Source organism: Ovis canadensis, chromosome 10, assembly GCF_042477335.2.
Source record: "Ovis canadensis isolate MfBH-ARS-UI-01 breed Bighorn chromosome 10, ARS-UI_OviCan_v2, whole genome shotgun sequence".
Classification (NCBI taxonomy): Eukaryota; Metazoa; Chordata; class Mammalia; order Artiodactyla; family Bovidae; genus Ovis; species Ovis canadensis.
In genome coordinates, this window is record NC_091254.1 from 85,530,606 (window position 1) to 85,545,486 (window position 14,881).

General features: G+C 42.6%; 1 protein-coding gene across 2 annotated transcripts in view; it reads right to left on the minus strand.

Moving 5' to 3' along the window:
• Window positions 1-14,881, minus strand: part of LOC138446671 (ATP-binding cassette sub-family C member 4-like) — a 174,667-nt gene that overhangs the window by 111,720 nt on the left and 48,066 nt on the right. The gene's annotated exons all lie outside the window — the stretch shown is intronic.

Genomic DNA, 14,881 nt, shown 5'->3' on the forward strand with positions numbered 1-14,881 from the left:
TTTTATATCCTGCAACTTTACTATATTCATTGATTAGCTCTAGTAATTTTCTGGTGGAGTCTTTAGGGTTTTCCATGTAGAGGATCATGTCATCTGCAAACAGTGAGAGTTTTACTTCTTCTTTTCCAATTTGGATTCCTTTTATTTCTTTTTCTGCTCTGATTGCTGTGGCCAAAACTTCCAGAACTATGTTGAATAGTAGCGGTGAGAGTGGACACCCTTGTCTTGTTCCTGACTTTAGGGGAAATGCTTTCAATTTTTCACCATTGAGGATAATGTTTGCTGTGGGTTTGTCGTAGATAGCTTTTATCATGTTGAGGTATGTTCCTTCTATTCCTGCTTTCTGGAGAGTTTGTATCATAAATGGATGTTGAATTTTGTCAAAGGCCTTCTCTGCATCTATTGAGATAATCATATGGTTTTTATTTTTCAATTTGTTAATGTGGTGAATTACATTGATTGATTTGCAGATATTGAAGAATCCTTGCATCCCTGGGATAAAGCCCACTTGGTCATGGTGTATGATCTTTTTAATGTGTTATTGGATTCTGATTGCTAGAATTTTGTTGAGGATTTTTGCATCTATGTTCATCAGTGATATTGGCCTGTAGTTTTCTTTTTTTGTGACATCTTTGTCAGGTTTTGGTATTAGGGTGATGGTGGCCTCATAGAATGAGTTTGGAAGTTTACCTTCCTCTGCAATTTTCTGGAAGAGTTTGAGAAGGATCGGTGTTAGCTCTTCTCAAAATTTTTGGTAGAATTCAGCTGTGAAGCCATCTGGACCTGGGCTTTTGTTTGCTGGAAGATTTCTGATTACAGTATCAATTTCCGTGCTTGTGATGGGTCTGTTAAGATTTTCTATTTCTTCCTGGTTCAGTTTTGGAAAATTGTACTTTTCTAAGAATTTGTCCATTTCTTCCACGTTGTCCATTTTATTGGCATACAACTGCTGATAGTAGTCTCTTATGATCCTTTGTATTTCTGTGTTGTCTGTTGTGATCTCTCCATTTTCATTTCTAATTTTATTGATTTGATTTTTCTCTCTTTGCTTCTTGATGAGTCTGGCTAATGGTTTGTCAATTTTATTTATCCTTTCAAAGAACCAGCTTTTGGCTTTGTTGATTTTTGCTATGGTCTCTTTTGTTTCTTTTGCATTTATTTCTGCCCTAATTTTTAAGATTTCCTTCCTTCTACTCACTCTGGGGTTCTCCCACTCTTCCTTTTCTAGTTGCTTTAGTTGTAGAGTTAGGTTATTTATTTGACTTTTTTCTAGTTTCTTGAGGTATGCCTGTATTGCTATGAACTTTCCTCTTAGCACTGCTTTTATAGTGTCCCACAGGTTTTGGGTTGTTGTATTTTCATTTTCATTCGTTTCTATGCATATTTTGATTTCTTTTTTGATTTCTTCTGTGATTTGTTGGTTATTCAGAAGTGTGTTGTTCAACCTCCATATGTTGGAATTTTTAATAGTTTTTCTCCTGTAATTGAGATCTAATCTTAATGCATTATGGTCAGAAAAGATGCTTGGAATGATGTCGATTTTTTTGAATTTATCAAGTTTAGATTTATGGCCCAGGATGTGATCTATCCTGGAGAAGGTTCCATGAGCACTTGAAAAAAAGGTGAAATTCATTGTTTTGGGGTGAAATGTCCTATAGATATCAATTAGGTCTAACTGATCTAATGTATCATTTAAAGTTTGCGTTTCTTTGTTAATTTTCTGTTTAGTTGATCTGTCCATAGGTGTGAGTGGGGTATTAAAGTCTCCCACTATTATTGTGTTATTGTTGATTTCCCCTTTCATACTTGTTAGCATTTGTCTTACATATTGTGGTGCTCCTATATTGGGTGCATATATATTTATAATTGTTATATCTTCTTCTTGGATTGTTCCTTTGATCATTATGTAGTGGCCTTCTTTGTCTCTTTTCACAGCCTTTGTTTTAAAGTCTATTTTATCGGATATGAGTATTGCCACTCCTGCTTTCTTTTGGTCTTATTTGCATGGTATATCTTTTTCCAGCCCTTCACTTTCAGTCTGTATGTGTCCCTTGTTTTGAGGTGGGTCTCTTGTAAGCAGCATATAGAGGGGTCTTGTTTTTGTATCCATTCGGCCAGTCTTTGTCTTTTGGTTGGGGCGTTCAACCCATTTACGTTTAAGGTGATTATTGATAAGTATGATCCCGTTACCATTTACTTTATTGTTTTGGGTTCGGGTTTATACACCCTTTTCGTGTTTCCTGTCTAGAGGATATCCTTTAGAATTTGTTGGAGAGCTGGTTTGGTGGTGCTGAATTCTCTCAGCTTTTGCTTGTCTGTAAAGCTTTTGATTTCTCCTTCGTATTTGAATGAGATCCTTGCTGGGTACAGTAGTCTGGGCTGTAGGTTATTGTCTGTCATCACTTTAAGTATGTCTTGCCATTCCCTCCTGGCCTGAAGAGTTTCTATTGACAGGTCAGCTGTTATCCTTATGGGAATCCCCTTGTGTGTTATTTGTTGTTTTTCCCTTGCTGCTTTTAATATTTGTTCTTTGTGTTTGATCTTTGTTAATTTGATTAATATGTGTCTTGGGGTGTTTCGCCTTGGGTTTATCCTATTTGGGACTCTCTGTGTTTCTTGGACTTGAGTGATTATTTCCTTCCCCATTTTAGGGAAGTTTTCAACTATTATCTCCTCAAGGATTTTCTCATGATCTTTCTTTCTGTCTTCTTCTTCTGGGACTCCTATAATTCGAATGTTGGAGCGTTTCATATTGTCCTGGAGGTCTCTGAGATTGTCCTCGTTTCTTTTAATTCGTTTTTCTTGTTTCCTCTCTGATTCATTTATTTCTACCATTCTATCTTCTATTTCACTAATCCTATCTTCTGCCTCCGTTATACTACTATTTGTTGCCTCCAGAGTGTTTCTGATCTCATTTATTGTGTTATTCATTATATTTTGACTCTTTTTTATTTCTTCTAGGTCCTTGTTAAACCTTTCTTGCATCTTCTCAATCCTTGTCTCTAGGCTATTTATCTGTGTTTCCATTTTGATTTCAAGATTTTGGATCATTTTCACTATCAATATTCGGAATTCCTTCTCCGGTAGATTCCCTACTTCTTCCTCTTTAGTTTGGTTTGGTGGGCAACTCTCCTGTTCCTTTACCTGCTGAGTATTCCTCTGTCTCTTCATCTTGGTTATATTGCTGCGTTTGGGGTGGCCTTTTTATATTCTGATAATTTGTGGAGTTCTCTTTATTATGGAGCTTCCTCACTTTGGGTGGGGTTCTATCAGTGGCTTGTCAAGGTTTCCTGGTTTGGGAGGCTTGTGTTGGAGTTTTGGTGGGTGGAGCTGGGTTTCTTCTCTCTGGAGTGCAGTGGAGTGACCCGTAATGGGTTATGAGACATCAAAGGTTTTGGGATAATTTTGAGCTGCCTGTATATTGAGGCTCAGGGGAGTGTTCCTGTGTTGCTGGAGAATTTGCGTGGTATGTCTTGTTTTGGAATTTGTTGGCCCGTGGGTGGAGCTTGGTTTCGGTGTAGGTATGAAGGCATTTGATGAGCTCCTATTGCTTAATGTTCCCTGAATTCAAGAGTTCTCTAATGTTTTCAGGCTTTGGGTTTAAGCTTCCTGTTTCTGGTTTTCAGTTTTATTTTTACAGTAGCCTCTAGACTTCTCCATCTATACAGCACCGATGATAAAACATCTAGGTTAAAGATGAAAAGTTTCTCCACATTGAGGGACACTCAGAGAGGTTCACTGAGTTACAAGGAGAAGAGAAGATGGAGGGGGTAGTTAGAGGTAACTGGAATGAGATGCGGTGAGATCAAGAGAGGAGAGAGCAAGCTAGCCAGTAGTCACTTCCTTATGTGTGCTCTATAGTCTGGACCGCTCAGAGGTGCTTACAGAGTTATACGGGGAAGAGGAGAGGGAGGAAGTAGACAGAGGTGACCAGGAGGATAAGAGAGAGGAATGAGTAGGAGAGAGACAAATCCTGCCAGTAACCAGTTCCTTAGGTGTTCTCCACCGTCTGGAACACACAGAGATTCACAGAGTTGGATAGAGGAGAGATGGGGGAGAAAAGAGACAGAGGCCACCTGGTGGAGAAAAAGGAGAGTCCAAAGGAGGAGACAGTGGTCAAGCCAGTAATCTCGCTCTCAGGTAAACTGGGGTAGTGAAGTTTGGGTATTTAAATGTACAAAATTGACAACAAAAACCTAAGAGCAAAGATTAAAAATCTGGAGTAGAGGTTGGATTTTCAAAGATACAATATTAAAGAAAAGAAGCAGAAGGAAAAAGGAAGAAAGAAAAAAAAAGAATTATTAAAAAACAAACAAACAAAAACAAAACAAAACAAAACACCAACAACCATCCAAAGAGTATATATGGTGTTTGCCTTAAAAAAAAAAAAAAGTCTTTTTTTTTTAAAATAGTAATACTAGGTTATAGAAATAAAAATTAGAGGAGAAATAGAAGACTTAACAATTAAAAAAAAGCTCGGAAAAAAAAGAAAAAAAAAAGCAAAAAGCAAAAAAAAAAAAAGAATGATTTTAAAAATATTAAAAAATTAAAAATATATCTGGCTCTTCTCTGATGTTATGGGCCGTGTGGGCTCACTTCCAAGGTGGTTCCCTCTGTTTAACTTCTTCTGTTTGCTGGTTTTTAGGCTCACTAGTTCAGTCGCGCTGTGGGGAGGGGGGATGCTGCAAACAAATAGCACTGTCGTGTGTACACAGTATCTCTGTCCTTTCTCACGGCGCACAAACCGCTCCGGCTCTATGATGCTCAGCCGGGAACTGTCTGGGGCCGGCCCTAGGCTGCGTGCACTTCCCAGGTCCAAGCCGCTCAGGTTCAGCCCTCAGGCAGCCCTCAGAGGCACAAATGCGGCTGGGACTGCGCTTTGTGCTCTTCCCAGGTCGGAGTAGCTCAGGAGTTTGGCGAGCGCGATCTCCGCGGCTTGTCACCTTTTCCGCCGCTGCCGCTCAGCTCTCTGGGTGGACCGCTGGCGCACCCCGTGAGGCAGACTGTGACTGTCCAGCACCCCCAGAAGTCTTAGCAAAGGAGCCTGCTTGCAGTTAGGTAAGTAAAGTCTCTCCGGGGCTGCAATTGCCCCTTTCCAGTCCTTACGGCTCTGGCTGCCTGTCCCCGGCGGGGGATGGTCTGCAGCCGGCTTTTTCCGTTCCGTCCTTTGTTCTGTGCTCGGTCCTGGCGGTGTCTTATGTTCGAGCTTTTCGAGTGGTAGCTATCCCACAGTCTGGTTTGCTAGCCCAAGTTAGATCGTTCTGATTGCGCGTGGGGCGTTCCTGCCCGATTCTTACAAAGCTCTGCAGCCCGCGCCTCCTGCGCGTCCCTGCCCTGCCCCCACTTCCCAATGGCGGATGCAGGCGTCTGTGCTGCTTTTCCGCTGGGGGAGTTACTGGTGGGCTTGTAATCTCTTGGTTTTAATTATTTATCTATTTTTCCTTCCTGTTATGTTGCCCTCTGTGTTTCCAAGGCTCGCCACAGACTCGGCAGGGAGAGTGTTTCCTGGTGTTTGGAAACCTCTCTTCTTAAAATTCCCTTCCCGGGACGGGTTTCCCTTCCCGGGACGGGCTTCCCTTCCCGGGACGGAGCTCCCTCCCCACCTCCTTTGTCTCCTTTTTCGTCTTTTATATTTTTTCCTACCTGTTTTTGAAGACAATGGTCTGCTTTTCTGGTTGCCTGATGTCCTCTGCCAGCCTACAGAAGTTGTTTTGTGGAGTTTGCTCGGTGTTGAAATGTTCTTTTGAGGAATTTGTGAGGGAGGACGTGATCTTCCCGTCCTATTCCTCCGCCATCTTTTTTGTCCTTCCAAATGAATTCTTTTTAACAGTTGAGTAATACTCCATTGTGTATATGTACCACAGCTTTCTTATCCATTCATCTGCTGATGGACATCTAGGTTGTTTCCATGTCCTGGCTATTATAAACAGTGCTGCGATGAACATTGGGGTACATGTGTCTCTTTCAATTCTGGTTTCCTCGGTGTGTATGCCCTGCAGTGGGATTGCTGGGTCATAAGGTAGTTCTATTTGCAATTTTTTAAGGAATCTCCACACTGTTCTCCATAGTGGCTGTACTAGTTTGCATTCCCATCAACAGTGTAGGAGGATTCCCTTTTCTCCACACCCTCTCCAGCAATTATTGCTTGCAGATTTTTGGATCGCAGCCATTCTGACTGGTGTGAAGTGGTACCTCATTGTGGTTTTGATTTGCATTTCTCTAATAATGAGTGATGTTGAGCATCTTTTCATGTGTTTGTTAGCCATCCATATTTTAGCCAAACCATGTAGCTTGTGGGATCTTAGTTCTCTGACTAGGGAATGAACCCACAATCTCAGCCATGAAAACATGGAGCCCTAACCACTGAACCACCAGGGAATTCCCATCCTCCTAATCCTTTAGTACCAGCTCTTCATACAAGTATTTGATGAAGGGCCTTGGGAATGTTTCATAGTGACTAAATATAGCCTTGAACAACAACAAAAAAAACCTCTTTGGTTTCTCATTTGTTTTCATTCTATAGTTTTTCACAGCATTTATGCATTTGACTATTTTCACACTTATTTATTGAAGATCGACCTTTACACCAGGCATTATTCAGGGCATGATGAATTCAGTCAGAAAGAAACAAAGTTCTAGAGTTTCTTTCCATAGTGGGAGATGGATGATATAAGAAATTAACCTGAGTGTAAATACTGAGGACAGAAAGGAAAAGCAAGCTGGCTAAGGGGGATGGAGAGTAAAGGAGGGAAGCGAGTCCACACTGGGGTGTGAGGGCTCTGCTCAGAGAGGGTGTGAGCAGATCTGGGAAGGAGGGACTCAGGCAGACCTGGAGAGCCTGCTGCACACAGAGGGATGGGCGAGTGTAGGGGACATGGAGGAGATGCCCAAGGCATTCAGGACAAGGAGGAAGGAGAGCAGAGTAAGAATGAGGGGAGTGAGGGCAGAGACAGAGCAGGAGGAGCCTGGGGGCACTCCTAGTAACAAGGGAAGGGGGAGAAGGGAGGACTGACCTGGTCTGAGGTTTTTTAAAGAATCACTTCTATGCTTTGTGGAAAACAGGCAGTAAGGGGGAATGGGTGAGGGTGACTACAAGTGAGGAGGCAACTGGAATAATCCAGGGGATAGATGATGGTGGTCAGGACCAGAGTGGGAGCAGCAGGAATGGAGCGACAGGGTCACACTCCAGACACACTTGGAAGGTGGAGTCTGTAAGACCTGCTGATGGGATGGGAGTGAGCTGTAAGAGAAGAGGAGGACTGTGGTGTCTGAGACATGAGGAAGGGGGAGGACAGGGTCTCCATTTACTAAGTTGGGAAAGATGGTAGATGTCGGTTTAGGAGACTTCACTTTTGGACAAGGTGAGATGATATCATGGTGATATCACAGTGCAATTGGACATGCAAGTGTGAAGGTCTGTGCTAGAGACACTGGTATGAGAGCTAGTGGCCAGGGTGATGAAGGCACAGGATTAGTTTCATCAGGGAATGAGTGTGTCTTAAATTTCCAATTTTGCTGAATATGATGTCAGCTTCCCACTTCCACAGAAGGAATAAGACCTGACTGGGGTCTTCACAGTGATACTTAAGACCAGTCATAGAGTGACAGACAAGAACTATACAAGAAAAGGGAGGAAAAAAAAAAAAGCAGGCTGGGCAGGAAAAACTAAAGGAAAACAATGTACTCAAGGAACACGCGGCAGATCAGCTAAACCAAGTAGACGCTTGCCCATGGAAGCAGAAAACACTCAAAGCTAAGAAGGATGTGAAGCTTTGATTTGAGAATATGCGAATCTATCATAACTTTTATCTGAATACTATTTAAGAAATAAATAGACAAATCTGTTAATTTTCCCGAGAGTAGCTGGGGAAATAAAAAAAGATGACAAGAACATCCCCCAAACCACAAAATAACAATAAAGTTTAAGTTACACAGTATTTACATTAGAAATTTTAGACTGCCTGTAATTATCACTGGACAGATCCTGGCACAGACAAGCAGCACTCATTTCTTTGTCTCTACTTTAGCAAATTTGGGGAGGAAGCAAGCGGCACACCGGGGTCTCCATGATAAACAAATCCTTTGATCACCTAAGTCTCACTTTCCTGTTCTACAGAATGTGCTGCAGAAACAAGAGTCACTAACCTCAAGGATGCTGTGAGAATCTAAAGTGTAGGAGAACCCTCCATCAATGGAAAAAGGACAGGAATTGATAGCTTGCTATTGGTGACTGATCACACTCCTAGTAAATAGACAAACTGAGACTCAATCTCTGAGCCTGCTGACTCCTGGACCTTGGAGTTATCTCATCAGCCTGAATTTATATTCCCAATGTGATTACTTCATATCTCCCTATTACAGAAAAGTTTTCAGCTCAGTAAGCTTAAAGGTTTACTTCAGTTAGATCTAGTGGAATACATCTACTTATTAACATATGTCATACAAAAAATTTTTCTTTTTTAAACTATTTTTTTGCTCCAAGATTAGGCAGATGTGAGCACAGGGAGAACTGTAAGGAGAAATCTTTATAATATTTATATGCATTTAAGTATTGATGGATGAAGAGAAAAAGGCTGTGTTAGTAACAGTTGCTACCATTAACTGAAACCCTGACTTGTTTGCATTGCACAGGCGTGGCCTGTAGCCTTTAGGGTAATCCCACCCCTCCACCATGTAGTAAGAGAAGAAATTGAGACAAACATCTGGAGTTACTATCCAGGACTATTTTTCTCTAAAGGTCAAACCTTTTCTTCTACACGTGCGGTCTCTGTATCTTCAGGCAAAGATAACTCTGCTGCCGCTGCTGCGGCTTAGTGGCTTCTGTGTCTGACTCTGTGTGATCCCATGGACTGTAACCTGCCAGGTTCCTCTGTCCATGGAACTCTCCAGGCAAGAGGGCTAGACGAGGTTGCCATGCCCTCCTTCAGGGGATCCTCCCAACCCAGGGATCCTGCATGGCAAGCAGATTACCACTGAGCCACCAAGGAAGCCCAAAATAACTCTAGACACCTCTACTACCTGTGACCATCTCATGTTCATCCACCGACACATGGATTCAAAAGCAGATAAGCAGAGGCTCTCATAACTCATTAAATGGTTCCCAAGTGCTGCAAAGACCTTGCTAACCCCTTGCTAATTGCTAATCAGTCATAGAGGACATTTCAGAGCAGCAACAAAACCTCTTGGAAATCCACTGAACCAGTGTCCTCATTTTGCTGTGGAAACCTCAGGCAGGTAACAGGACGTGTTCAAAGTAAGAGCAGGAGTGACACAGCTGGGTCCAGGACTCCCCTCTCACTACTCCTTTGCCCTAGGCCACCTTCCTGCCAAGGAGAGAAAGGGCACCAGGGGCCCCAACTCTCTGTCCTGACTATGCCAACAGGAGAGCAGTCCATCTTTGTAAATGTTTGTCTCATCACATACAGAAGAATCACTGTGCAACCCAGTCTTGCAGGGCCCCTTCTCACAGAATCTGCTGCATGGATGGTCCAGGGTGAGGGAAGCCTCAGAACACTGTCCACGTTACTGGTCCAGTTACGCCATGTGGCTTCAGCAGAGCATCGCCCCCCAGGGAGCACAATGACCCCTGAGGAAAACATTGAATGGTAGCCACTGTCTCACAGCTGCTCTTCTCCAGAGATGCTCAAATGTGGGAGAGAAAGACAGGGCTGAGCTTCACCCGAAAGGCAAGGTCTTGAGAGAAACACTCACACCTGGCCTGGGTCTTTGGGGTCTGATGTGGGCATCAGGAGCTGGACACGATTTAGGTAAACAAGAAACGCCTGAGATCTGTTTATTCCGCATCCCACCTTCCACCTTCATCTATCACCTGCTTTTTGAAAAGTTCTTTCTTTTAAACTTCCTCAAGCCAGCACAGCACCGAGGACAAGCATGGAGTCTAGAGTTGTGCAGAGGTAGATCTGAACTTGAGCTCCAGGTGATGAGGACAGCTGTTTCATTCCCCAAGCTTCAGCTTTACCAACAAAAAATGAGGAATTTGACATCGAGGACACTCATGAAGAATAACTTACATACCTTCTTATGTGTGTATACACACACGTGTGAGAGAGAGAAAATGATCTGCATGTAGACTCTGAATGGGAGCTGCTGTTCTCACTGTTTACATTTGCTTCCCCCTTTTCTTACACAGTATTTGCAATGTAGTGTTAGTCGCTCAGCTGTGTCCAACTCTTTCAACCCCTATGGACTATAGCATGCCAGGCTCCTCTGTCCATGGAATTCTCCAGGCAAAAATACTGGAGTGGGTTCTACTCCTTTCTCCAGGGATCTTTTGGACCCAGAGATTGAACCCAGGTCTCCCACATTGCAGGCAGATCCTTTACCATCTGAGCCACCAGGGAAGTCCATATAATTGCTCTTAAATTGTTTTTAAAGTTTTGGTTGCACCTTGTGGCGTGTAGGATCTTAGCTTTTGACCAAAGATCGAATCTATGCCCCCTGCATTGGGAGCATGGAGTTTTAACCACTGGATCACCACATTATAAACACCATTTAATAAAAATCCAGCTTATTCCTGCTACCTTGATACTGTAATCAGGAAGGGTTAATTTTGAACTCATACTGGATTTGCTTCTGTGACTTTAATCCTTATCTTGCTGCTTTTGTTACTGCAGGAATGCACATGGCCTGCCTCAAGGAGATAGCCTGACGCTGCCCACCTGTGAAGGGTTATAAGGAAGTGAAACTAACATCTCCCAGCATGAGGCTTGCTGCTTTATAAGATACTCACAAGAATTAAATGATCTTTTGACTTTGTTTCCTCATGTCCAACCATCGCTGATTCACAGAAGAACGTGACATCCTGCCCCTGATGAGAAGGCTATCTTGAGGTGCTAACCTGTCATCTCAGCTATGCGTAAGGCCTCCTCAGAGAATCATTTTGCCTTTATGCATTTCTTTTTCTTGGGATGGTCTTGATCATTGCCTCCTGTACAATGTCATGAGCCTTTGTCCATAGTTCTTCAGGCACTCTATCAGATCTAATCCCTTGAATCTATTTCTCACTTCCACTGTATAATCATAAGGGACTTGATTTAGGTCATACCCGAATGCTCTAGTGGTTTTCCCTACTTCAATTTAAGTCTGAATTTGGCAATAAGGTGTTCATGATCTGAGCCACAGTCAGCTCCCAGTCTAGTTTTTGCTGACTGTATAGAGCTTCTCCATCTTTGGCTGCAAAGAATAGAATCAATCTGATTTTGGTGTTGACCATCTGGTGATGTCCATGTGTAGAGTCTTCTCTTGTGTTGTTGGAAGAGGGTGTTTGCTATGACCAGTGCAGTCTCTTGGCAAAACTCTATTAGCCTTTGCCCTGCTTCATTCCGTATTCCAAGACCAAATTTGCTTGTTATTTCAGGTGTCTCTTGAATTCCTACTTTTGCATTCCAGTCCTGTATAATGAAAACGACGTCTTTTTGAATGTTAGTTCTAGAAGGTCTTGTAGGTCTTCACAGAACCATTCAACTTCAGCTTCTTCAGCATTACTGGTCAGGACATAGACTTGGATTACCATGATATTGAATGGTTTGCCTTGGAAACAAACAGAGATCATTCTGTCGTTTTTGAGATTGCATCCACATACTGCATTTTGGACTCTTTTGTTGACTATGATGGCTACTCCATCTATTCTAAGGGATTCCTGCCTACCATAGTAGATATAATGGTCAACTGAGTTAAATTTGCCCGTTTCAGTCCATTTTAGTTCACTGATTCCTACAACATCAATGTTCACCCTTATCATCTCCTGTTTGATCACTTCCAATTTGTCTTGATTCATGGACCTAATATTCCAGGTTCCTTTGCAATATGGTTCTCTGCAGCACTGGACTTTACTTCCATCACCAGCCATATTCACAATTGGATGTTGTCTTTGCTTTGACTCTGTCTCTTCATTCTTTCTGGAGTTATTTCTCCACTGATCTCCAGTAGCATACTGGGCACCTACTGACCTGGGGAGTTCATCTTTCAGTGTCCTATCTTTTTGCCTTTTCATACTGTTCATGAGGTTCTCAAGGCAAGAATACTGAAGTGGCTTGCCATTCCCACCTCCAGTGGACCATGTTTTGTCAAAGAGTCAGACACAACTGAGCAACTGAACTGATACTGATACTGAACCTGCCATCTTCTCCGTCAGGGGCTTCGTGAATAAAGCCCCTTCCTTGGCTCAACACCTCATCTCAGACTTATTGGCCTACAGTGCAGTGAGCAGAGTGAGCTTGGACTCAGTTCAGTTCAGTCACTTAGTTATGTCCAACTCTTTAAGACTCCATGGACTACAGCACGCCAGACTTCGCTGTCCATCACCAACTCCCAGAGCTTGCTCAAACTCATGTCCATCAAGTCATTGATGCCATCCAACCATCTCATCTTCAATTGTTTCCTTCTCCTCTTGCCTTCAGTCTTTCCCAGTATCAGGGTCTTTTCCAGTGAGTCAGCTCTTTGCATCAGATGGCCACAGTATTGGAGCTTCAGCTTCAGCATCAGTCCTTCCAATGAATATTCAGGACTGCTTTCCTTTAGGACTGGTTGGATCTCCTTGCAGTTCAAAAAACTCTCAAGAGTCTTCTCCAACACCACAGTTCAAAAGCATCAATTCCTTGGAACTCAGCTTTCTTCATGGTCCAGCTCTCATATCCACGCATGACTACTGGTAAAACCATAGCCTTTACTAGATGGACCTTTGTCAGCAAAGTAATGTCTCTGCTTTTTAATACACTGTCTAGGTTGGTCATAGCTTTTCTTCCAGGGAGCAAGCATTTTTAATTTCATGGCTTCAGTCACCATCTTCAGTGATTTTTGAGCCCAAGAAAATAAAGTATGTCACTGTTTCCATTGTTTCCCCATCTATTTGCCATTAAGTGTGGGAACTGGATGTCGTGACCTTAGTTTTTTGAATGTTGAGTTTTAAGCCATCCTTTTCACTCTCCTCTTTCACCTTCATCAGGAGGCTCTTCAGTTCCTCTTCACTTTCTGCTATAAGGGTGGTGTCATCCATATATCTGAGGTTATTGATATTTCTCTCAGGAATCTTGATTCCAGCTTGTGCTTCATGATATTGTTACTGAGTCCACAGTATGAAAAGAGTGGACTCAGTAACAATATCATTTCTACAAAAGAAGATCTCTCTTTAACAACAACCCAGGAAGTGGCAACCCACTCCACTATTCTTGCCTGGAGAATCCTGTGGACAGAGGAGCCTGGTGGACTGCTGTCCATGGGGTCACACAGAGTTGGACACAACTAAAGCGATTTAGCATGCATGCATGCATGCATTGGAGAAGGAAATGGCAACCCATTCCAGTATTCTTGCCTGGAGAATCCCAGGGACTGAAGAGCCTGGTTGGCTGTCGTCTATGGGGTCACACAGAGTTGGACACGACTAAAGAGAGTTAGCAGCAGCAGCAGCAGGGGAAAGAAACAAGAGCATTAAACAAGAAATTCTGTTTTGTTCACATCAGCACAAAATGCTACTCATCTGATACAATCTATGATTCTATGATATTAAGTCATTGTTCAAGCAAAATTACTATTGTTTCACAAAGTGAGTTTGGAGCCTTCAACACCACGCCTTTGAAAGACCACCCCAATCTTTTCCTCACAGTACAAAAGAACACACTGCACTGAACAGGCCTGGGGAGGAGAAGCCCTTTAATGCTATTATTTCGGTTTTCATAACCGAAGAGAGTAACACAGTATTCATCAGTATTTACATTTTTCTTTCTTTTTTGCCAGATTATATTGTTTATCAGGTAATTTCATTTTCACCATTCATTCACTGATTTCATCTAAATTGCAGAGTTTCACCTTGCCATTTTCTGTGGACCGCAGTCTCTTCTGAAAACAATCTCTCCCCCAGTGAAACAATGCAGTATTAAGAAAAAAAGTTAAAGCATTCTATTTTCTTTAAATAAAAATACCAGTCATAACCAAGTGCAGAGAAAAACCTAGAGACTGAAAGGGTGAGGAGGCACCAACCAAGTGCAGGGGGCAGACCTCATGTGGAGTCTGATTCAAACCAATGGTAAAGGAGGCTCCTCAGTGAGATGATTAGCAACATGTAAACTAGAAGGTTGATAATATTGAGGAATTTGGGTTATTTTTCAGATGAAATAATATGTTTTTCCAAAGACTCTCCTATCTCTTAGAGAAAAACTAGTAAAATGTTTGTGTGTTAGTCGCTCAGTGGTGTCTGACTCTTTGCAACCCAATGGACTGTAGCTCACCAGGCAAGAATATTGGAGTGGATAATTATTCCCTTCTCCAGGAGATCTTTCAAGCCCAGGAATCAAACCCACATCTCCTGAACTGCAGGCAGGGTCTTTACTGTCTGAGCCACCAGGGAAGCTTTGAAAGTGAAATTGAAAGTCACTCTGTTGTGTTCAATTCTTTGCGACCCCATGGACTACAGAGTCCAAGGAATTCTCCAGGCTAGAATACTGTAGTGGGTAGCCATTTCCATCTCCAGGCAATCTTCCCAATCCAGGAATCAAACCCAGGTCTCCCACATTACAGGGAGACTCTTTACCAGCTGAGCTGAAACCTTTAGAGATGAACTAATCTGAGGTCTAGGATCTGCTCCAGAATAACTTGGGAGGGTGGGGCAGTGGCGGTGGGGCTGGCAGAGGGCAGGAGTGAAGATGCAGCAAGACTGGCCACCAGCTGCTCCTGCTTGAATCTGGGGAGTGGGCACATGAGGGTTCATTACGCTGTACACTCTAATTTTAGAAATGTTTGTAATTGTCCACTACGACAATAAGTTAAAAGTGAATTAAACTTCACAAAGTGAAACCACTCCCTCCTCAACAAGGCATTCTGTGAGTGTCCTTATGACATCAAGATTGAAGGAGTAGCATATATGCCT